The sequence below is a fragment of the Pipra filicauda genome, unplaced genomic scaffold (assembly GCF_003945595.2).
Source record: "Pipra filicauda isolate LSUMZ 115617 unplaced genomic scaffold, ASM394559v2 scaffold85_size2586006_pilon, whole genome shotgun sequence".
Lineage (NCBI taxonomy): Eukaryota > Metazoa > Chordata > Aves > Passeriformes > Pipridae > Pipra > Pipra filicauda.
In genome coordinates this window covers 1,834,204-1,857,573 of record NW_024105042.1, presented here as the reverse complement: position 1 = coordinate 1,857,573, position 23,370 = coordinate 1,834,204, and the positions used below count along the sequence as shown (strand labels likewise).

At 41.2% G+C, this 23,370-nt stretch overlaps 1 protein-coding gene across 6 annotated transcripts in view; it reads left to right on the top strand.

The window, feature by feature from the left end:
• The window catches only part of WBP1L (WW domain binding protein 1 like), a 58,552-nt gene that overhangs the window by 8,227 nt on the left and 26,955 nt on the right, over positions 1 to 23,370 (top strand). For 2 of the 6 annotated variants that reach the window (XM_027738699.2, XM_039390694.1), the window contains exons 2-3: positions 8,852 to 8,999; positions 10,491 to 10,625. The exons of 2 other annotated variants lie outside the window; for them this stretch is intronic. The gene's annotated coding sequence lies outside the window, so the exon portion shown is untranslated. The remainder of the gene's footprint in view (positions 1 to 8,851; positions 9,000 to 10,490; positions 10,626 to 23,370) is intronic. 2 more of the 6 variants (XM_027738700.2, XM_039390695.1) reach the window with 1 other exon arrangement.

Genomic DNA, 23,370 nt, shown 5'->3' with positions numbered 1-23,370 from the left:
CCAAACTCCCCCCTCGTCTTGTGGGGGTAGGAAAGACTTTTCTGGAGATACTATCTGAAAGACCTTTATTCTGCTTGGAAAGCATGTAAGGAAGCTACCTGAATGCATGTGAAGGTCATGACTCACGTCTGGGTCTCCTGTGTGATGAATTCCCCCTTTTCTTACTGGTTGTCTCATTTTTTGGTCTGGAGACTGCTTTTCGAACAGTGAATGCTGAAGAGGAGGAGTGTTATGTCTGTATTGTGTTGTCTTCAAATTACCCTGTCGTTTTGACTTCTGTCTTTTTAGAAGATGCAAACTTCACAAACAGCTTGCATTTGACTCTCCAGTCTCCTGTGATCTGAACTTAGATAAAACGGGCTTGCAGACATCTGTCATTGCTGATTGTCTCCATTTACTGACACTTATCACCTGGACTCCAACAGAGCCTGTCTTAAATCACCCTGTCAAAAATAAGAGCTCTTAAGTTATTTTCCTCTCCTTTTCCTAGCTGTATTCTCTTTGTCTCATTAATTTGCTCCTTTTTCCTACCCATCTTACTAGGGAAGTTTTGCATCTCACACACTTGGTTATTAATATCACTCTCATGTTTGTGGCTCATTGTTTTTACTGAATTTCTTGCTTTCCTGCTCTGTCCTTGTATCTCTACTTTTCAGAGTCTGGGATCATACTAAACCAGTGGTTAGGCTGTGGGAACAAGAGTTGGGAGTTTTTTTCTCCTCAGACACATTTTGTGCTCTTAGGCCCATCCTTTGACTGCAAAGTCCAAGGATTATCCTGCTAAAGATGAATTCAGGAGGTCTGGAGTGATTGTTTTTTGTTCTGAAACTTGCAGTCTGCTTTCTGTAGATGGACCAGCTGAAGTAGTCCTCCTGTATTTTCAGCATGATATATATTTATTGAGAAGCATTGTGCCAGGAAAACTTTAGATTAAGGGCCAGACAAATCTGGTTTTGCCTCGTTTCACCTTTGATGGCATGTAACTTCAGGCTGATATGAAATGTAAGGGCTTGCTGAATTCCTTAGGTGGACGAGTCTCAGCCTAATCTCCTTTTTTCACAGCCTTTAACAGAGCAGATAAACTTCGGGAAACAGAATGAGTGACACTGATGGTTTCTCTCTGTGTCATATTATCTAGCAGTGTGTACCCAAAACTCTTCTTGCTATGATCCTACTCTAAAAGACTTCAGAAGCACAGTCAAAGGATTAAATACATTTGGTGTGTCCTAATAAAAGAGGCCTAAATCTGCAAATGCAAGCAGTGAACATTTTGGCTTTGGCTTGAGAATGTAGAGGTATGCAGGGGAGGAAAACAGAACTAGATGAGATGTTCACCCTGTCTGGGTGGTGTGTGCCCCTTGCATCTTGATCTTCTGGAACCAAACAAATGGAAGGTGCATTTGTGTCCAGGAAACTGTACCTTGCATGAGTGTAATCTGAAGGCTGGCTGAGCTGCTGCTGTTGTTGTAGCTATTACACAGAAAAAGTTAATTTTTTGTTTATTTGTATCCTTGCTCTGAGAACGCTTACTCTCACTAGCTCTTCTCTCACCCAGGCACTGCCTGCCTGCCAACAGTTCTTCTGAAGGCACTTTCCTTCAGGACAGGGTGAAAGGTAAAACTTGTTTATGCTTTTAACTAGTGTCCCTAATTAGAGAAACAGGCTTTAGAAATACTTCTTTCATCTGGTTCAACCCATTAACACGTTCATTTACAGGTCTTGCACTGCTTCTGTGTTTGTCTTGCCTTATCCTTGCAGCAGGCATCTTGCATGTGCTACAGTGGTGAGGGCTCTTGGGGGTGAAGTGTCTTGGTAGTTTACTTAACCCAAGGGATTAGTGCAAAGATAAACAATGGAAAAATAGTTTTCAAAAGAAATTTCTTGGGTTTAGCTGTTGTTGGGATTTTTTAGGGTGAATTTATAAATATTATTAAAAATTTTTTTTGAAAGCCACAGTGTACTCCCAAGTCCTTCCTTTGACACACAAGTACTTTTTACAAGAACTCTTCAGTTGTGATCCTGGCTTAACACATGATATTAAGAAAGGAATTTCACATTTCTCATCTAAAATGGGGATATGAAAATGGTGAATGTGAACTGTGGGGTTTTGTATCAAAATACTGGGGGATTGTGTGGTACAAGGTGTATAATTACTGTGTAATTTTCCTCTTCAGCTGGATGTCTGAATGAGAGAATTTAGGGCTAAATTATTAATTGTTAACCAAGAAATGCCTGGTTTTCTTCTGCAAGGTTTTGGTCCAAAGGTTTTCAATGCCCTCAAGTACTATGGTCAAACTTTACCTAATTGTTTTATTGTTCTTGGCTTCTTCTGTACTTGAGTGGAGACTATTCTTCTATTTGTCTGGAAAGCATTAGTGTAAATAATCAACATGTGAAGACACAGGAGGATCAAGCTTTTGTGCCCCTCACAAATTACATGTGCTGTGTTTACTGCATAGAAAACAATTACTTCAAGTGAAAGCCTTTCCCTCTTTGCAGCTCAATTAATTGGTTCTGTAGCAAAGTCAAGACATTAAATTTCTTGTATATTATTTCCCCTTGGAGACAACAGCACACAGAGATGCAGACTTGGGACCAATCAGCAGGTTCAGTGAGCAGAGCAGCGGGAGGAGAACAAGCTGGCTGAAATGCAAACACAGTCTGAAAAGGGAGTGCAGAACCCAAACTGGCAGCGCAAACTGGTTTTAGAGCTGCATTTTGGCTTCTTGATGCTTAATACAGGGTAATCTCTTTTCTAAACCTTTGAACTGCATACCAAAATCTTCAGGTGGCCATGAACCGCAAGAGCCTGCTGTGCATACCTAGGAGAGTAAAAGGGAGAGGGAGCCCAGAGCAGGTTGCCAGCAGGTTTTGTCCATTGAGGGATGCTGTTGGTCTGGGCAGCAGAGCGAGTGACTTCCAATTGCCCCTGAGATGTGGACGTCAGCACACGAGCTTGCCTTGCTTTCTTTGGCAGCAGGGAGTTTGACTGCCCAGCAACCCAGCTGCTGGGAAGGCTCAGACATCTGTTTTAAGTTCCTTACAGGATGAGATACCCAACCTTTCTGCAATGAGTAAGATCATCTGATGTGTCTATGGAGGATATTTTATATTTGCACACTGAGAAGACATCCTTCATTTCCAAACAAGCATTTTTCTGTTCTACATTTTTACTCTTTTAGATATTTTGCTATTTTACATTTCACCTTTCATTTAGGTGATGGAATGAACCTTCTAGTTTGACTTTTCTAGTTCTTTAGTGCTAACCTGTCTTCTCCCCAAGGGTTTGGGCTTTCCATGGAGCAGAAGCCTTTCAGATAATCCTCACGCCCTTCTGCAAAGAGAGAGCAGGGTATTTCTGGGTGGGTGGTGGGTGTTCTTCCTTGCATTTGTTGCTCTCTTTAAAGTGAGAGCTTGCTCAGTTTGTGTCAATAACACTTTTGATCCTCTTATGTAAATGAATACTGGGTGTCCTGCAGAAAAGATCTCTTAAAAATGCCTTGCAATGTTATGCTGCTGAATGATGGTTAATATAAGTTCATAAAACCACACTGGACTGGAGACTATGAAGTTTCCCAAGTACAGTTCTCCATATTGTATTCTGCAGCACACATGATTTATTCTCAGCTGATTGACCTCATGTAGACTTGTGCCTGTGTAAGTAACAGCTGAGATCAGTGGTCTGAGCACTAATCTGCAAGTTGCAGACAGTAGGTTATTATTTAGTGAGAATGCTCCACAAGTTTCTTGCTGTAGCATTTTCATTCAAAAGGTCACTTCCGTGAGTTCGTGCACAGCTGAATTTAATGTTCTTTCTCAGCAAGGCAGGCCACACTGGAGAGTGCATAATTATAATAAATACAACTTTGTTCTCAGCTGAAAAATCCATCTGAAATAAATTTTTCCAGCCCTTCCAAGAAACGCTTTTAGTAAGATAAATAAAAGCAATTCTTGCCGATTTCACATTCATTCAGCAGGAATGTTGGTGGGTGTAGGGTGCCTCCACTTAAGCCACTCATCACAGTGCCTTCTGGGCTCAGTCAACTTGTATATTCAATAGCTGGCTAAGGGTTGCATTTGTAAATTGGGTTTCTCGCAAACCAATTAAACCCAAGTTCATTATTTCTTACTTGGTTTGAATCCTGGGTATTATTTTGAGTAAAATTGTTCTTAACAGCAAGTACAGAGAGTTCAGTTAGACAGACAAACTTTAAACAATGCTTTGATAGGTGCATCTGTTTTTAGGGATGTGCATGTATTTATACAAACTTTTGTGGCTTATTTTTTTCTGTTTGGCACTTCTGTGTAGTCGAAGTAGATTTGCTTTCTTCTGTGTTCTGTTTCGCAACACTGGAAATACTGAAAAAGTCTCGGCCTAAATATGGAAGGAAAGCTAGAAGTTGTTGTTTACTCCCATAACTTCTAAGCAAGGACTTAAACAAAAAAACAAAACAAAAAAACCCCAACCAAACAAAAAAAAGTCCTTGCTTTCATTTTTCAAGAGACTGAGCAGACTGTAAAATGTCCTATCTTCCCTTTCTTTTATTTTTTTGCCCAGTCATAGCAAAGAGGCTCTGCTATTGTTCAGGATACTGCTGCTGGTGGAAGCTGAATTTTTGCATAGTTTTTCTGGGTTCGTGTGCAGGTCTGGTTACCTTTGAGGTTTCAGAGGGGCTCTACAGAGTGATCCTTGAGTGTCCTTACATTTTCCCTGTAGAGACTCTAGATGAGCAGTTTCCAGACTTCTCCACTCAAACCTACAGCAGCCTTTGGTTTGGGAGCTGCCTAGTTCCAAATTCTTCCTCATATTGTATGGTTGGTTGTTGCTGCAAGGTCACTCTTCCTCAGGGCTCTGCTGGGATCTGTGAGACTGCAAGGGAGAAAAGACTCACATGGCAGTGTCAATGGTAAATGAAAGACCATGCAGCCCTTCTGCTCTTGCCATGAATTTGGACAGCCCTGTGCTGTACTGCTTTGGCATGAAGAACTGCATGTAAGCTGTGGTACCTGGTACCTCTCTTGTCCTGTTTTCACTATGGGGAGAGGGAGGCATGGAGGCCTTTCTAAAAGGAAAGAAGAGCCTGATGTCTAGGAAAGAAGAGACTGTTGACTGGGAAAGAGAAAGCAGAGAGAGCTGACTGAAATCTGAGCACTCTGACTTCATTAAATGGAAGTGATAGTCCTGGGCCCCAGTAGAAGGGGTGGAAACTTACTTTTACTTCCATTCACCCTCCGTATGCTATGTTAGATATTCATCTCTCAAAGACTTGATATCTCTTCAAGCCCCAGTGGGTTTCCATCCACACCAGAGAATGATCAAAGGGGGAATATGCTTTCTGTACTAGACTGGACTTGTGCCTTATGGTCATATTCATATGTTCAGGAGCAGATTTAATCAGCACTTAGATCATGATGGTCTGCCTTTTTTTCTCAAGGTATTCTTTTCTCTCCTTGCTTGTCTACTTTGTTCCTGCCACCGCCTTCCTTTTCCTGATTCAAGTCTTTGTGTTCTCTTTATTTTATCTGTTGATGTGATCAGGATTTGAATACTTGGTACTTGCTAATGAACCTTGCTTGGCAGTGAGAAGGTTGGGGAAGCTCACTTAAACTAATTGTTGTTTTAGGAACTCTCTAGGCACCCTGACCTTACATGCAGACATGGTTTATTTTAGAAAGATTGTCTTAAGTTAGAAAATCAGCTCTTGTCCAAAAATGAAAACACACATCTATCAAAACCTGAATTTCATGTGGGTTGTGTAAACATGTAATTTGGGTTAGGTCTGGGCATTGGAAAATATGCGATGCTGTTGTCCAGGAAATTACAGTGCAAGAAACGTGGGGAACTTCAGAAAGTCACATTAACTGTCTCCTTGGGGAAGTGCCTCAGAAATCCTGACCTCTGCATTTCTGCCATGTGCATGACGCTAGTGGAGACGGTCACTTGAGCAGTTGCAACATTCTTGTATATATGTGTTTGCATGACATTATGAACTGTGGAAAGAATAATGCTGTGCTTCCCAAATCGCTTCCCACAGACTCTCCCTCTGCCCCTGCACATGAGCAGTCGCTTTGATTGTCAAAGCATTGTCTGCTTCAATCCATGTCACGTTTCCTATGGTCAAATCACAGAAACTTTTTTCTAGGAGTCCATGTCCTTGAATTTCTAGGGGTGACTGTGGTGTTCTCTGGCACCTCCACTCTTTGCCAAGCCACCTTCCAGTGACAGGTTTTAGGCTGACACAGATATCCTGTTCCTATCCCGATCCTCTAAAGGTTTCCTGTGCAAGTCGTTAGTCTTACTCTCCTCTTTATCAGCCCTGACGAAAGTTGTTTTTTAAATGTTGCTCAATGTTTTCTACGTGATCTTGGTATGACTGCTAATTCTTTCAATGCCTTGTTTTGTTTTAAAGTTTCTAATCCCATTTTCTATGACTAAGTTGAGTTGCGCGGTTTCCCCAGCAAGGATTAGGGTTTACTGCTGTAGGTACGTCATCCTGCCTTTGAAGCTGGTTGCTCATGCTTTCCTTGGCAAGCTCTGGCAGATGTGCTTAGGAACAACAGAGATTGTATCTTTTTGAAGCTGCAGAAGGGTTAATTGGAAGCATTTTTATGAAACCAGGTTGCTTATCCTTACAGGCAGAAGATTTATCACCTGCCTTTGTAATTTATATTACATTTTTCTTTCCTTTCGTGAAGCTATTTTAATGTTACATGTGATATTGTAAAAATTAACCATGATAAGCAATTCTTGGCAAGTCCTAAGTTGCACTCCTCTTAGATGCCAACTGGAGAACGTGACTGTCTTCATGTGGATGGCGTAACATTTTTGGCTGGTATGTTTGGGGTGGTTGAATGAGTGTAGGGCAGCTGAAGTACATCTGTAGTTCCAAAACAAACCCAGCAAAAGGACTTCCATCCCCCAGCAGGCACATAGCTGTTTGTACGGGTGCTTCTTCTCAAGAGCCCTTTTGTAGGATTGGTCACACTTGTGGTTGAATTTGCTTATATGATGGGGAGAGGGGCTGATGGCTATTCAGGGGAGTATTATTTTTCATCAGAGAAATTATAGGTATTGGTATTGATCAGGAGATTTCTTTGTGTGGAGACTCTCCAATGAAATGGAGCACCTGCATATGTGCAGTACTTCTTGAAATATGTTAAACAGGATCTGCCCTCTGCTGGGAATTGTTAACTGTGCTTTTGGCTCTGCCTGTCTCGCTGGCAGATGTACCATCGTGAAATTTTTACAACCAAATAAAATATTAGAGGATGCTTCGCTTCAAGAGGAAACTTGATAGCTGCTTTCAGCTGATGCCTATCTGAAACCAGGTAAAAAACATGTGCTTGCCTCATTGGGACCTGCACCTACCTCCACAGCCATAGCACCGGGATATTGATGGAAGGCTCCTGCATTGCAAAGAGCCTGAATAGTTCTGGAAAGGTAAATGTTATGATGCCAGGTTCTGCATATTTGGTGTGATGCAGTTGAACAGATCGTGAAAATCTTAGTTTTTAATACATTGACTGAAAGTGGAACTACTTGTGCATTTCTATACAAAATGTGTCATGATTTTTAGTAAAATTCCAAAGCCATGAGGGAGACTCTTGGGGCTTGCTGTGTTTACCCCATCTAGTAGTGAATGCTGAGCCTTGCAAGTACTGGCTTTTGGTACAAACTTGTGTGTTGTGTACTTGTAATAGAAGGATCTTCTAGAAACTCACAGGAATCAGGTGACTGTTATCTGTATTTTCTTGCTTGTTAAAACTGCACAAATCTAGAATCTTTTATTTCTGAAGATTTCATTTATCTAACTTTTTTTTCTTCCTAAGGAAGTATCGTCTCCTGGGATTTAAGTATTTGCTGATGCAAATCTCTGTGATCACAGATAGTTAAAGAACTACTGAGGGTCACATGATTAGGTCACCAGTTCAAATCTAGTCCAGAGTGGTAATGGGCATTTTTATACACCAAACGCCTTTCATCAGGATTTATGTTTAGTTGCTTAAACTAAAGCTGGAGCATTTCCTATTCAGAATTATGGTTCAAGTGGAAAATAAAAGACTAGAAGCAGTATTTTCTATAGCAGAAAATCCCATTTCACTTGTGTTGGTATCTGTACATGCTTGTAAGCACACGTGGTGCTTTAGAAGGAGTAAAGGTTGCAGAGGAGTTGATGCGTTTAGTCCAGTCTGGTACTTTTAATGTGCTTTCCTATGACTTTTAAATTGCAAGAGCCTTTGAAGAAAGTATAGGAGGACACAGACTTTGAAGGCAAAGAGATTATGAAATTGGAAATGCAATGGGAGAGTGTTTTGAATGGCAACTGAAACACTTTTGGACCAAGTACTTCTGAAATCCTTCCAGGCAGCTGCTCTTCTAAATAATGATAGTTGATTGACTGGTGGGGGTTTTTTTGTTTTTTTTTTCCTTTCTTTCTTGTTTCTTCTAACATTCACATCAGAATCTTTGCATAAAGCTTCACTGCTAAATCTGACCTTTAAACTCAGGTTTCTGGTCAAGAAATGTGGACTTCAGTATAGTACTTGTCATCTAGTCACCTACTACTTGCAAAAAGGCTTTGGACTGTACATTCTCCAGTCTACAGAGAGCTGGAAATGGTTCAGCTCAGCCTCACAGGCTTTTGCACCTTCACAGTTCCTCCTTGTTGATTTTTTTTATTCTAAAGTTGGGAAATCCTTGCAATCTCTTTGAGATCGGTTGGGATACGGAAAGCCTTGCAAATCCCTGCAGTCAGGGGTTGACCTCTTGTGTGCTGGGATCTGCCTGCAACTGCCTCTTACTTTCAACCTTTTCCTGAATGTTTCCTGAGCGCTCTCTGGCTTGTTTCAGGGACCAGCTTGGCAGCGTTATCAGGAATCAATAGCTGGAGTCCTTCAGGAAAGAAGTTGAAGATGCTGAAGTATGAATTCTGGTGTCCTGGTTGTTAGAATCTGTTAGCAGAGACGTCAAGATGTGAAGAAAAGAGATGTGAAAGCCGGTACCAAGTGTTCTTTTCTTTGTGCTCCTGAGTTGAGAAATTAGGATCTGAGTTGGCTTCCCTATCCCAGAGGCTGTTGTATAGCTTCCCATGCATCTCATGCTGTGGGAGATCACTGGTGACTTTTGTCAGTATTTTGAGGTACAAAAAGTGGATTATGAGGTGTGGCGACATGGAAATTAGATATGTAATGTAATGAAAAAAAATATTGCCCGTAAAACTTGTGTTATCACTGTGGCACTTAGTGATGTGGATTCCAGTCCTGTGGGTCTTAAAAGTATGTTTTCATATGTATATACTCTTTACAGAGTCTTCGGTCATGTGGAGGTCTGAGTTTTTGGCCCTTTGGGAGAAATGAGATTATTCATTTTCAATCCTGATGCCATTTATTTGCCAGTTATCTCAGAGACTCTTGGCAATATATTTATGACTTCCTACTTAAAATATTCTGTTACAATCAAGTATATCGGAAGTATTGAGCACATAGTTTTACCTTTCGTTTGATGCTGATTTACTTTATAAAGGCACTATTGAAGCTCTATCTTAGCAAAGGAATATCACCCAGTAAACAATTTCTGCCTGTATTTTGTTTGATTGCTTTTGGGTTTGTAACTGATTTCAGCCAGAACCAATGCATGGCTAGGAATCTTTCTAAATTATTATCCAACTTTTTGCTGGAGACTAAAAGAGGAAAGTTACTGAAGTAGAAAGGAAACCTTTTTTTTTTTTTTTTTATTGTAAGCCGACTCATGTAAAGATTGGCAAGTTGCAGGGAGAAATTTAAATCTGGTGTTTACTTACTATAGTTAACAATGAAATCTTCCTTTACAGAAAATTATTAGAGTGAATTATGCTTTCAGTCTCCTTGTTATTGTGGAAGAGTAAAAGAAAACACAGTTGTCTTGATTTTTTTAATTTATTTTTAATATAGATATTTGATGTAGGTCAGGGTAAATAAAAGGAAGGTGCTTCTTTTTACTGACAGTTCTCCAAAGATTGGCCCTAAAAATATGGTCATCATCAACAATTACTAGTTTTCACAAACAGGATGACCTTGTATTGGTTTTCACTTATTACATGCAAATAACTAAATCATGGAATGTCCATTTCTGAAACCTGTGGTCTTTTAAGAATTCTGATAGTTGTCAATACATATACAAACATTAATACATTGAACTGGCATGAAAAATGTCAAATGAGAAATCACGTGTTAAATCTTTTGCATAGTGTGAAGTAAGAGGTGTTATCTATAAACATTAATTACTTACTCTATTTTGGATATAGTAAATTCTGTTATTCTGCTGGTGGAAAAGGAAAGACTAGAAAACAGTGACTTTGCCAAACATGAAGCCTTGGTATAGTTTGAGAATGGACCACTAGTTATTTTGAGTCCCAGTTCTGTGTTGTATAGAGGCCATAACTTGTCTTGCAAAAAAACCCCAAACAACTGGCTAATGTTAAAAAATGTGTTATCTGTCTTTTTGAAAATAGATGAAATAGATTGCAGAAGAACATATTTGTCAACAGGAAGTAACCATAAACTTAGGAGGAGTGCAGGCGTCGAGCACGGCTGAACAAGACTGCAAAGAATAAAGACAGAACCTCTTTCCCCTCGCTTTTCAGGCTGTAAGTAGGACCAGAGAACACCTTCCTTCATGAGGGTGGAGCAGGCTTTTCCATCCCCTTTGGTGTGTGTGCCGTGTCTTCATGTAAGTCTTGGCTCTCGGCTCTTGTGACACAGCATGGAGTGAAGCTGCAGGCTGTCACCCACAGCCCCTCCGCTCCTGGTGACAAAGGAGTACTTAGATACTAGTAGGATTTGATGTAGGTCAAATCAAACATGAGAATTTCAAGGTGTCCCTGTGCAGCTTTTTGTCATGCTGCCAGATGTGCTTTATTGAACTGTTGCTTGTAAGGAACAACCTTTTGTAATTGCATTGATCAAGATAGTACCCTGGGTGTGTTCCTCATCCAAGGGGAAAAGTGAGGTCAGTAGGAATGAATGCTGTGCTGCAGCTTAGACTGAAAAAGAGATACTTCAGTGTTCTGGGAAGGATAAGTCTGACTTTGGCTTTGTGGCATTCAATCTAATGTGGCAATCTTAATGCTGTATGGCAGGTGACTTTCTTGTCTTCCCTGTTGGGCTGCCCTACTTGTTCAGGTGATGGCCAGCTCTGTACTTTGTCCTCTGCTTTCTCTGACAGGCAATCCTTTCTGTTGTCCTGGTACATGTGCTTCAGCCTTGCCTGCTTGTCTCCTTTTCGCTCAGAATTACCTGCTGTGTTGCTCCTTGTAGGTGCTTCAGAAAGCTGGAGGCCTGGTTTTAAGTCACCTCCACAAGCTTTTTGGATGTGATGCATAGCATGGGGAGCCATTTGGATGTTGGGCTTTCAGACATTTGGATACTGTAGTGGGAATGAAGGCAACCAGGAAAGCAGCAGACAGGAAAATCCTTCTGTCTGCTGCAATCTGCCAGTAGCCCTGGAGGAATAAAACTGAGATGTTCTCTTAAGTCTTCCACTTTTCAGGTTAGGTCTGTTTGTTTGTTTAATGAGTGAAGAATATCTCCTGTCTCAAACATGTGCAGAAGTGGGATGGCTACATATATAGCTCTCAAAAACTCAGAAAAGCTAATGTTGGCATTTTTAGCATTTTGTACATATTCTATACTGACACAGTGATAGTCCTTGTAAATTGATGGCAAAACATACAGTCTTTTTTTTTTCCTATGCTTTTCTCCACAGTTTAACTCTTTTTAGGAGGTTTATCTCTGATCAAAGGATATTAACAAAATCTTTATCTTCTTGGCTTTACAAATTTGGCTTAAAAATTCTCTACTTCAAACTTGGCAAACATAGCCTTGGTATGCAAACAGTGGGGATGGGATAGGGGAAATTACTTGGCTGTTGAAAAACTACATATGGGAAAGTCACATGGAGCTTTCAGTGTTTTATTTATAATTCTGCAAAGGCCACTTCTAATTTGAAAAATAGAAGAGACCAAATAGTGGCTTCTGGAAAGCAAACAGCTAGATTTTTCCATTAGTATTTTTAACACAAATATTAACTTCACAGATTGTAACACTCTTTCCTCCTTAAATACTCTTTTTTAGCCTTCAGGATGTATAACTGGGTAAACTAACGCTGTGAAGAAAACAGTAATTCCTACACAGCATCTGGCTTTTTAAGTTCTAATTGTGAAGCCATAAGAGATGTTTTGTTTTCATTTAGCAACTATATATTGAGTTTCCAGAAAGGAAACTCCATTTGTAATAAGTGTACCCAGTGGGAACCATATGCTTTTCACGTTTGTCTTTTATTGGAGGATTAGAGCATTTATTTCAAAATCTCTTTTCCAGAAGAATGCCATTTTTAACATTACCATTAAGTAATGTTTAACTAAGAACTGAAGCTGGATTTTCAGATTTGGCTGTATATGTGAACAGACATTCCCAAACACAAGTCCTTGGAATGATTTTACTACTTAATAATGCAACCATGAGTTTTATGTCAGCTTGATTCTGAGCAGTGTTTTGCTGATACCGGTCTAAGATAACTATATTATGTGAAATTGCTTGAACAAAGCTAAAAGAGCAATAAAAGTCATCTGCCCAAGAGGCTCTAGCATTCTCCCTCTGCTCAAATTGCTGAATATGACTAAGTCTCTGCAGAATGGCATCTAAGGTTACATTTGGAGTCATTAGGTTATAAACAGTCCACAAAATGTTTTACATACTTCATGTTAATATTCCTCTGAAGATCAAGATTCCCCGGGGAGAAATAAGAATATGGACTAAAAACATTCTCAGTCATGAGGTTTATCCATGGCTTCCTAGATCACTGAAGATAACTGTCTCATGAAGAAATTATTGCTAAACAAATTTGGTGTTTTTATGGGGGGGTTGGGGAAATATACGTGGTAGTGCCCTTTCTTTTAGGTGTCAGATTTTCATATTTTTGCTGACTGGCTGGGTTGTAGATTACATTTGAAAATCTTTCTGACTCTAATTTGGTAAGTTTATATGAACCTTCGTGTTCAAGAATGCTTTTGAGTCCCAGGCCGTGTTGGGAAAAAACATGGTAGAAATGTTCAGATCTTGACAGAATGTCTGAATCTGTGCTGTTGAATAGAGAGAGGAGTTCTTTAACTTCTGTTAATTCTTAGTAAGTCTTATGGCAATATAGAGGGGAGTTCTTGACCTTTCTTGAAGATGCCCCACCGTGTATTTCTTTTTGCCAAGAATAAAACTGTGTCTACTGTGAAAAAGTGGCTGTTTAGTCCTATACACAATCGAAGTAAAACTGGATCTGGGGGTGGAGGGCTCTGTTGTACTTGGGAAAATGGTCTTGTCTTTTGTTCTGGCATTAGCATTTACTGCCGATACTGAATGCTTGCCATCTGCAGTGGTGCAGCAGCAACCTGTGTGCCTGTGCTCCTTGCTTGTGTGGTCAACTGACCTAGAGCAACACTCTGAAATAAAACAAAACCTCCAGACCACCAGTTTGTCCTTCAGAAACTAATCTTATTTCAGATTCCACTGTTACTTTGTGAAATATTGGGATTTATAGACCTGGCAGGATGACTGTGGCAGAGCTACCACATTACAGCAAGTTCTGGGCTCTCAGTCAAACCCATGACTTATGTGGCATTTCTCATACCTAAGGATGCAACTCACAAGGGATATCCTTGGCATCTGTGTGCATCAAAATTTCTTACAGGTTGTCTAAATGAGAGGCAAAAAGTGGAGGACCTGAACGGGAATCTGTTGAGAGCTACTGTGAGTGGCAGACACTCGTGAGCTAGTTGCAGTTTATTGACTGTAGGAACCACTGGTGCATCTTTCTGCTCTTGGGGAGTTTAGGAAGGAGCATTTTCCATGAGTGTATTGAGGTTTTGGAGGTCTGGCTGTCCCTGGGGTAGTTTGAAAGCTGCTGCAGGCAATTTGACAGCAGTGCCTCACACTAATGAGGAAGCAGCGGGGTTGCGCTTCCTCGAGCCTGCCTTGAAAGGAGAAGTACAGAGGCTCAGCTGTGCAGAGCTACACGACTGCAGAGCATAATAATAGCTCAAAGACTTTTCTCTTACTGCACAGCTCAGGCATACACTAGTTGCATGTTAGAGAATTAAACCTTGTCCAGTGTGCTTTGTCTGGCAGCAAAGCTGGTTGATTCATCTCTGTTACGGATCTGGTTCCAACTTGAATCCTTCAAGCATCTCTGAGGATCTCTCTTGGTGCATGGTGGACACACTAAATGCCACTGGTTCTGTAATAGGGTTTTACATTTACAAAAGATTGCTTTAGCTGATTTTGCTTTGCTTTGCATTTCCCAAGAATTTTAGGACATTTTTGACAGTCACTTGCTTTTCCTTATGGCAACTTCAACTCGGTGTGAGCTCAGACTGCAATAAACAGTCCACTGTGTGCTGACACTAAAAGATAAAGCCATGCCATCAGTGTATGCTGAATCCTCTCCACAAATGGGGTATATGTGTTAAAAATTCTTAACATTTTTCTTTCTCATGGCAGACCTGAATTTTAAAGGGATCCTGAAATTTATTACTATCTTCATTATTTTTTTGCTGATCTTAAAACCATCTACTAAATTCAGTCATCTAAAACTGAAGGGACAGTAAAGATTTTACTGTTTGTATAATTCGGTTTAAAAAATGTATTGCAGCTAGCAAGGAACACACAAAGACTTAGGAAAAGGTTTTGCAAACAGTGTTGATATAAAATAAAAAGAAGAAAAAAGTTTTGATCTAAAATTTAAGGAGGGAAGTGAGTGAACAGTAACTCAGTAACTGATATAGACTGAAAGGGTTTGCTGTTGTTTTGGTTCTGGAGGGGAAAAAAACAAACAAAGTGCACAAACTTCTGCTTATAAATCTACACACATTAAAATAAATACTAAATGGAAAGGGGTCAGGTTAAAGGAAAAATAGTAAGAAAAAGTTAGAAACTAGTGAAGCGCTTCAGTCTCTAGTAAAGTATTTATTAGTATTCAAAGATTTATTCTCTAGAATAAATCCCTGAAGGTTTTATAAGCATCTCTAAGGCAATAGGAAATGAGCAGTGTGGATTTATCAGGAACAACCTCAGGGTGGGGGTGGTGGTGAGTGGGGTGGGCTGATGAATTAATTTGGTTAATTCAGTGAATGTTTTACCGCCCCGCCTGAGTGAGGCAGTACATTGGTTATGGGATGCTGAGTAGGGATCTGTGTTCAGGATCAAATAGTAATAGGATGGGTCCATTAAGTCATGAATATTTGCTAAGGAGTAGTCTGTGGTGGTGACTGGGATCCTGGAGGGGTTTGTTTTGCCTCTGTGCCAACAGCTTGGGAGACAAAGAGAAAGCACTTGAGATGCAGATGGAGGGTTGTCTGTGTTTTTTAAGACAGAACAACTTGAAGAAATAGCCCGAAGCCTATTTTACTTTTCCTGAGGGAAAAATGCAGAGTACTTGGTGGGTGGAAAATGTCAAATAGCCTGGGATTTTGGATCAAAAAATGGGTGCAGTTCTTTCAGGAAAAAAAACCCACCAAATCTTTAGTGATGTAGTAACAAAAGTGTCCTATACAGGTATTTTGTAATACTCCATGGTAGTAAGTGATGTGCACCATTTTGGATCTCACATTTTAAGATGAGTTTAAGTTTCAGACTGAGAACACCAGTAAAACCATGATTTAATCCTTGTAGTCTAGGAAAAAGACTTCATTTGTCTTCTAAAAGCAGCTTATAGAGAGAATGGAACAATTTTCCAGGTGAGCTAAGTTAAGAAGCTCACTATGATCAGTTGTCTTGTTTTCGGTGGAGAAGAAGAAATTACTGCCTTATTTTGCACTAAGGCCTGAGTTAATATTAATGGGAAAAAAAATCCTAATTTTTAAAGGGCATCGAGCACAGGAGCATGTGGCCTGTTGAGGCAGTGGGGACACCAGTGATTTCAGTCATCTTAAGAGTAGGTTAGAGAAATGTTGATGCTTTGGGTGCAGTGAATCATTCCCAGAGCAGTTTGACAGCCTGGTGCCTCTGGGTTTGCATCTTTCATTTTCAAACAGCCCTGACTTTTGAAGCCTGTATTAAGGAACAAGTGCTGAAAGGGGGACAGTCTGATGACCAGTCTATAATTAAATCCGTAATTAAATCCTGCTCAACAAATGTTGCTGTCTGTCCCTAAGTTCCTTATGTATTTTTACCTGGAAGATTTCTCTTTCAATGGTCTGATGACTTTACAAGGTGCAGGTTGGGTCTCTGATATTAAATTGGTGGGCAGTTTTCTCACTTGTTTCCAGGAAAGGGGGGTTGGTCTTTGTTTTCCAAAGGAGATGTTCAGAATTCCCACTCCCCAAACTACATCCTTCAGGGGAAAAATATTACCGTAGAAGCCTGCGATGTGTCAGAAGTGAGTATTTCTAAAAACAGAAAATATTTCCTTACTTTAGAGTTTCTTCATTCAACAGTCACCCACAAGTCTTTGAGCTTTCTGAGCGCTGAGGATGACATGTATATTGTTCACCTTTTGAAGAAGAAAGTGCACTGGCTTTTGACAGTTTGGGGGTTTGGGGTGATTTTCTATTTTTTTTTCTTTAAATTTATTGTTTTACTGTAGTCCTGCTAATTACCACCAATTAATTTTTCTGTAAAAAGGTAGGATGTCAATGAAGTTTTGATTTGTTTATACAGATGCATATGAACTATTTGGTTTATGCTATAGGAGAATTCAAAAGAAAGCAATGGTTGCCAGAAATAAGAGGTCACTGGTTCTGTGATCTAGAGCAGGCGCACGTCTGGGAGCCAGACTTGAGCAAGGAGAAGGCGAGTGCTTGGCCTTCTCTCCTTCCTGCAGCCTGCAACCTTGCTGCAGAGAAACGTGTGAAAGAGGTAAAGCCATGTGGGTCACCCTGTCCTCCTTCAGCCCTGCACAGCCAGGGGAGTGTTTGCTTTATCTGCCAGTGGAATAACAAGCACTAATGGAAATTTTAGCAGTTGGGATAAGATAATACCCATAAAGGCAGGCTACGGTTATCAGTATTTCTTCCCAAAATAAAACTGAATTAAGTTTTTAATGACTGGGCACTGTATGAAATAATCATGCTTATGCATGCAAGGGGAGCACACGCTATGCATATACCTAAGGGAAAAATCCTACAGATACCAGGAAGGTAGGGGAGCGAGACCACGGGGTGTTGGAGGTATCTGCCCTTGAGAGGGCAAAGCCGCCTGGCCTGCAGGTATGTCCCTGAAACTTAGAAACTGGCTGTGATTCGAGGTGCCACCAGTGCTTTTAATGCTTAAGCAAAGTGCAAACTGGGTAATGCCAGAGCCAATGCTGAAACACGACACTCGGACATCCCTTCCTCCCAGCTGCCTGTTCCTTACATAACCAGGGGCTCTCCCAGGGCAGCCTCCAGATGAGCCCAACGGGAAGTATTTGGGTAACTGGTGGCAGTTCTGCAAGGCACAGAAGGAATAACAATTAGTTGTATTCAGAGTCCAATGGTTGTAATATCTCAAACAACCTTCAGGCAGGTATCCACATTTTATGCTTAGGGAAAATAGCTGCCGAGAGCAAAAATGTGGCAGGATGATGGAGCTGGTGATGGGAGGCATTGCATTTTTTGCCCTGTGTGCTTGGATCAAACCAACTTCATCTGTACCTGGAAACCTGTGTTTGTGAGCTCTGGTTTATGTACATAATGCTTTTCTGTGGGCCCTTCTGTTTGAGGCAGTCTCAAAACCTCTCTCCTCCGGCTGGCAGAGCAGAGAAGTGCATGGCCTCTTGGGGAGCTTTTCTTGTCTTCCTTGTAAAGATATGGGCCAAAGCAAGAACTGGTAATGTAATGGGAGAGATTAGGCTTTAAGGTCTTGATCTTTTCTGCTCTTTCACAGATATGGGTAAACTCAGCTTGATACTGCACTTAACCATACACAATGCTGGTATAATATTTATTTTTGTTTACTCATTTTTTTCTTCCAAGTACTTAGAGATATCTTAAGATGGAGTTTTCTGAAGTGTTTTTTCCCTGAAATTGTATGTTTAAAGAAGTTTTTAACTGTGGAGGTTAAGATTTGATAGCTCTCAATGAAGTTTTGTCTGGGGATTTAAAAGTGATGTCTTTAATACTGTTGTGTTGTGATCTTTTAAATGCTTCTGGTATTGAGCTTTCTTAATGGTTAAACTTGTGGTTTCCTTTCATTCTTTGTTTTGGTTTTATGAAGGTATATGTGTGTGTATATCTATATCTATATGTCTGTGTGTGTGAAATCTTCAGTGCCCTTTGCTTTGGAAGAGAAGTTTTCCTGTCTTTTTGCTAGTCAGACCATGCCATGTGGAAGGGCTTTCCTCATGCTTGTGCCACAAACTCCAAGCCTACCCTACCTGTAGCAGTACAGGGGAGTTTATGTTTCTGCTAGATAATGGAAATCCTGTAAAACTCTAGGTGTACTGCACAGCCCATTGGGTTAATGGACAGAGTTTTAGTTTTGGGAATATCATATTGTGATCCACACGTATTTTCTAAGAAGAAGAAGATTTGGTTAAGCCAGTTGTTTGTGGTTTGAGTGTTGCAATCCCAGTCATTTATGCAACCCAGAACCCTCTTATTGATGGGGAGGTAGGTGCCACAGCAGGGCCTGGAGTGAAGAGTTCAGGGAAAATAGTACGAAAGTGCTTGAGAGTATACATAGGACAACTTGAGGATGTTTTCCTCAGTGTAATCTATGTGATATTGCTCTGCTGTGTAACATTACCAAATCATAATATCCAGCAGCGTGCTCAGAATGAGGTAGCTGCTGATGTCTTTTTTTCCCTAAAGGATTTCCCAGAAAATCTGTTCCTTTAAAGAAGGGTAAGGGCCATATAGAAGTGCTATTCTGCTAGAAACAAAAACTTAATTCTCAGAATCCAATAAAAGAACCTCTTTCTTGTAAAACGAGCTGTAGAAAACAAGACTGCTGGGATTTTGGGGGCTTTCCTAAATTTCTTCAAGATGTAAACTTAAGCTTAGGAAAGACCAACAAACTTCAGAAGGATCTGACCAGGCTGTACACATAACAGATGCCCCTGGCAAAGTCTTATGTGATGAGAAAGCCTTTTAAATAGTCACCTCCTGTCAGGTTAACCAACTGCACTGTTCCTGAAGCAAGAGCTGAGTGTCTTTGGGCAATCAGGTGCCCATTTGACACCACTGTTTCTGAACAAGGTGTGTTTTTTTAGGTTTATAAGAAAAGTAGCAGAGGTTAACATTAAATTACTTCGTAATTTGCAGGAATACCATCACTTCAAATTACATGCATCTGCACATGTGTGATTATGTGCTATCTATTCATATCTCTCTGGCTGTTTCCAATGATCAACGTGCCTGTGCCTCAGTGTGAGACTGGATTTTATCTGAAAGTGGCTTTTCACACGGTGGCACTTGCAACAGTGAAAAAGGGGCAAAAGGCCATGACTTTTCTTGGATTTTGTCTTCTTCCTTACGGTGCTGTGATGCAATTTGGCTGATCCCTGACCCTCTTTTGCTCCAGACTTCTGTCTTAGGTATATCTTGGTGATGAAATACCACGTCACCACCCTTATCTTCAATAGATTCTCTGGCTTTGTAGTAGGTTCTTTATAAACACATTCGCAGGCTCAAGACAGAGGCTTCAAGCCCTGCCTGATCTGCAGCAGGCCTTGCCCTGTGTAGTTGGGCCCAGCAGTGGCAGTGCCAGATAACTGCTCCATATATAAAGGTATATTTCTCTTTGAGGACGTGCAAGTTAAGATTGTCTGCTGTGTACTTGCCTGTTGATGAAAAAATCCATCTCCTAGGACCCCAGAAGATCATTTACAGCAGCATTAGCCCATGGAATCTAGGGGCACAGAAGAATAAGGAAGATGAAAACCTTAAAGTCAATGCTAGTCACCCCAGCACTAGTGTTGTTAGCTTTGGCAAATCCTGTCTCAACAATAAAGCCAGCTGCCATTTTGGCATCAACACAGACAGACTTGGCATCAGCCCCTCTGGCATAAAAAAACCGCTTCGTGGGAGCTGGCACCAATGCTGTGAAACAAGGGTAAGGCCCAAGGGAAATGCCAAGCAGACATGAGATGAGCACTAAAAATAGTGAGTTGCTGTCATTTGTAGAGAAATCAAATAGCACTTCTAAGAGTAGGGCATCCAAGATCTCCATCAAGGTTGTGCTGGTAAGCAGCTTCAGGACAATGCTGTCTCCTCTGATGATGTGACCAAAGGACACACACAGGCTGTATTTTCGGTACCCACATGGTGCCAGACTCTAAAACTAGAACAGACGCTTACCGTCTTGATTCCACATTTGGGGGATCCTGTTACTGTCTGCAGACTCTGCCTTCTGCCCTGTCTGGAGCAGATCGTCTCCTCTTGAGCCGTTACCAAAGTCCTGTTTGCATACATGGGCATCAGGAAGACAAGAGCTCCAGTGCCAAAAAGTAAGGAGCCAAGCTGGTGTCCCTGTACCACCCCAGATACACTAGTCCTGGAGACAGTCTTGTCATTTAACAGCTGAACTCCCCACTCCTCCTCCTTCTCCCCCTCCCTGCAGTCTTAGAGAAAGCTGAGTAGGCTTTCCAGTGACTTCATTACCCACTCCAGACTAACACTGAAGCCTGGCATCTTCATTTGGGCATCTCAGGTGCCCAAAAACCTGGGAATGCTAAAGGGGCAGAATTGACCGCATCTCCACTGAAGCAGATAGCATCACTTCTCAGTAGTGCATTTTCAACCCTTTAGTCCCCCTCTGTCTCAGTGGTGAGGACTTTGAAGTTTTTTTAAGACCTCTAGGCTTGACCAGAAGGCCTGGGTATCAAAACAGTGGTCATACAAAAGTAGATGATTCACGTAGTCTTTTGTCAGTTGCACTGGGATGGCCACAACTCTCTGGCTGTGAAGAAAAGTGTGCTTGGACCTGTGGTTATCATTTCCTCCTCCATGAGGAAACAGCAATGGGAACAATGTCACTGAGAGCTGGAAATTTCAAGCTACACTTAGAAAAAACTATTCTGGTCTCAGAAGAGCCTAGACTTTTCATTGCCACCACTCTTCCATCAGCTAAACAGCAGAGTGGGTAGGAGTTTCTGGAACAGCCTGGATGTGGCTGCTTTTTTCTCCTGTCAGATGGGTGTTGGAGAGGACTCCTCTTGGGGGTGTCCTCCACAACCACCCGTTGTCTGCTCCCTGCCCTTTCGTGAGTGCCCTTCTTTGGATAGCTTCATACAGAAGGCAGCTTCAGAGGAGGGATTGCTTGCTGTACAAAAGTGCAAAGAGAAGTGCTGTACTGTTGCCATTTCTTCACCCACATAGGAGCGGTGAAGAGAAATACACTGAAATACAAGGTGACAGAGTGGGTAGTGGCTTCCTCTGCAATTTGCCCTGCTTGGGTTCAGGGCTCACACGTGGCTTTCAGGTGGAGAGGTGGCACATATTTGCACTTGTCTGCTTGGCTGACATTTGCTGTTTGGGATTCAGCTGGAACTGAGAGCTGACTGGAATGAAGCATGAGCTGTTGTTGTTGGGGTTCTCTGCAACACTGAGCACGTTTTGAAGTGCATAGTCTCATCCTCCCTGGTTAACCAGTTACTCAGAGACAAGGACAGGTGACAGTAGTGAGGTTGAAATGCACTTGTCCCTATTTGCTTAACTTACTACGCTGCAGAAGTTTTTTGCACTTCTAAACCACTGAGCTGACAGAAGTGACAGCCTGTGGGGAAAAGGGACCTGCCCACAGACAAATTCTAACCACTATAAGCCTTTATGCTTCACTGAATATTAAAATTTATTGATCCATCAAACTAGTTGCAGTGCTGGCTCACAAGCCAGTTCCAAACATGTATGGTGTCTTTTCCTGTAATTATTCTTTGTTCTATCTAACAATGATTAAGTCAGTTTGGCCTGACAAATAGTAAATGCAAGTGACTTCAGTGTTCTTGTTTTGTAGTTGAACTGCACACAAACTGGGGGACCCGCTTACCCCACTCCTAAACAGTAAAGTAGTACAAGCCACAAGAAGTCTGAAAAGTTTGCTTTGGACCACTTGCCCCCTAAGCAATGGAGTAGATACTCAGGTCCTGTAGGTACTGGGAAGTTATTAGGCTGACCTGTTGCTGCTGGTCCTCTGGAATTTGTTGATGCCATTCCTGATAGGCAGTGCTAATACCATATGTTACATGAACCCACAACACCTGGTCCTCATATTGGAAAGTCATTGTGTTATTGTAACGGTGTCATTAGGGTGGGGAAGTCGCCCTTCACTCTTCAGGGATCAACCACAAGTGGGCAGGTGGCCAGACAGAAATGGTTTCTTGGCAGATCTAGCGCTGCATTACTGCTGCAGCACTGGTGATCTCCCTGTGTCTCATGCTGGTTTTGCTAGCAAGCCCTTTAGAATATTTGCTGTCAAACCAGATACAGTTTGTTGTTCCTGGATATTGTCTTATTCTAGAGAAACAGAGATCTGCTTTTATGCCTTTCTGTATATTGCTTTCCTTTTTTTTTCCCTTTGTTCCCAGAGCCATCTCCAAGATTGGGAAAAAGAAAGTAACTCTCACTGAGGTTGCTTCTTTCACCTTAATTTCAAGTGCCTGCAAGATTTGTGTAGTCTCAGTCTTGGCACCCAAGGCTTTGGGCTGACTAACAAAAATGGATAGCTGGTGCTTCAGGGATGCTCCTCTTATCAACATGAAAATAACAGGGTGCACTGGGGCAAATTTGGAAGAATAACGGAAGAATAATTTGATAAAATTATTCCAATTTTATAGTCAACCTGTGTATGTATATAGCTGCAGAACCATGGCATTAAAGTTTAACTGAGGGAGTATTACACACCACCCATATTTACTGTTCAGAACTTCTCCCTGCCTAGAACTGTAATACTGGAGCACCTGAGAGCAGCTTTGTGCTTCAAGTGTGACAGATTTGAGATGCACAACTTCAGTTTTTGTTACAATCATGTTATCATAACTGGATCACCCAAAGGTCAGGCTATCTCCTCAGGGTGTATCAAAATTAATACTATACCTTGCTGGATTACTAAACCTGCTTGCAAGCATCTCCCAACATGGAAAGTGATTCTAAAATGGACCAGACAAATTCTATAATCTACTTCAGTTTTGTGTTTATATCTGAGGCCACAAGTCACTGTGTGTTGGGCTTGTGAAGGTATGTCAAACAACTTCCTTTGTTTGACATCATATTTGGGGCAGATGGCCTGTTTGGGAGAACAGTACTACAGACTGGTAATGCCTAGAGGTCTCTATTCCCTCTTTTTCAAAAGAAAAGCATCTAGAGGCCTCTATTTCCTCTTTTTCCAAAGTGGGATCCATGCTGACGTGCCTAAAAAGGATGGTTGGTG